Genomic DNA, 805 nt, shown 5'->3' on the forward strand with positions numbered 1-805 from the left:
TATTGAGAGTTTGCTCCACCTATTGTGTGTCTTTTAACTAATGAAATACTGACAGGATCTGGACAGAGGGGAGATTTTGTATGCTAGTCTGCAAGCAATTGCTAAGTAAACAAATAAACAGTCAAGAGCATGCTGTTCTGATCGGTATGGTCCTTTTGTTGCATATTATAAACTATAAAATAAGACTTTTAAAAGGGAACAGGATTGGCCTAATCAATACTGAATAACTAACTTACGTTTTGATAGTTACAGATTCTCAAGTGCAGTGGTGATAGACATTAGTGACATCATTATGCCTGCAATTGATGGATGTCTCAGGAACAGGGCAAAGTGGGGCCACTTGGAAAACAAAACAAACAAAATAGTTTAGGAATTGGTTGAATACATATTTAAAAGGTTATTTGGGCACTTGCTTGCTATTTAGCTCAGAATCTACTTCCTGAGCCTTCAGAATACTCTAAACATGGTATCTGTAATAACTGCATTTACAGTCAGTGGACACATCTACACATGTGCTTTACTGCAGAGTAGACTAATTTGCTCTGTAGTAAAGTATCACTGTCTACATGTGCACCACATTAGGGCAAAGTAGACTAATTTACTTTGGCATAGGACAGTCCTGTCAGATACTGTGAAGGACCAAAGAATACTCACCTATGGTGTTCCCTTAGCCACAGTCATGGGCCTGACCAGAATAGAGCCTCCACGCTACAGCGGGAGCTCCTGGTTTGCCCCAGCTCAGCTTTAACACCTCGGCAGGTGAGGCAGATTGGTGTGGATCCATGACTGAGGCAATATCCAGGAG

The sequence above is a fragment of the Crocodylus siamensis genome, chromosome 4 (assembly GCF_052110815.1).
Source record: "Crocodylus siamensis isolate JL-2025a chromosome 4, ASM5211081v1, whole genome shotgun sequence".
Taxonomy (NCBI): Eukaryota; Metazoa; Chordata; order Crocodylia; family Crocodylidae; genus Crocodylus; species Crocodylus siamensis.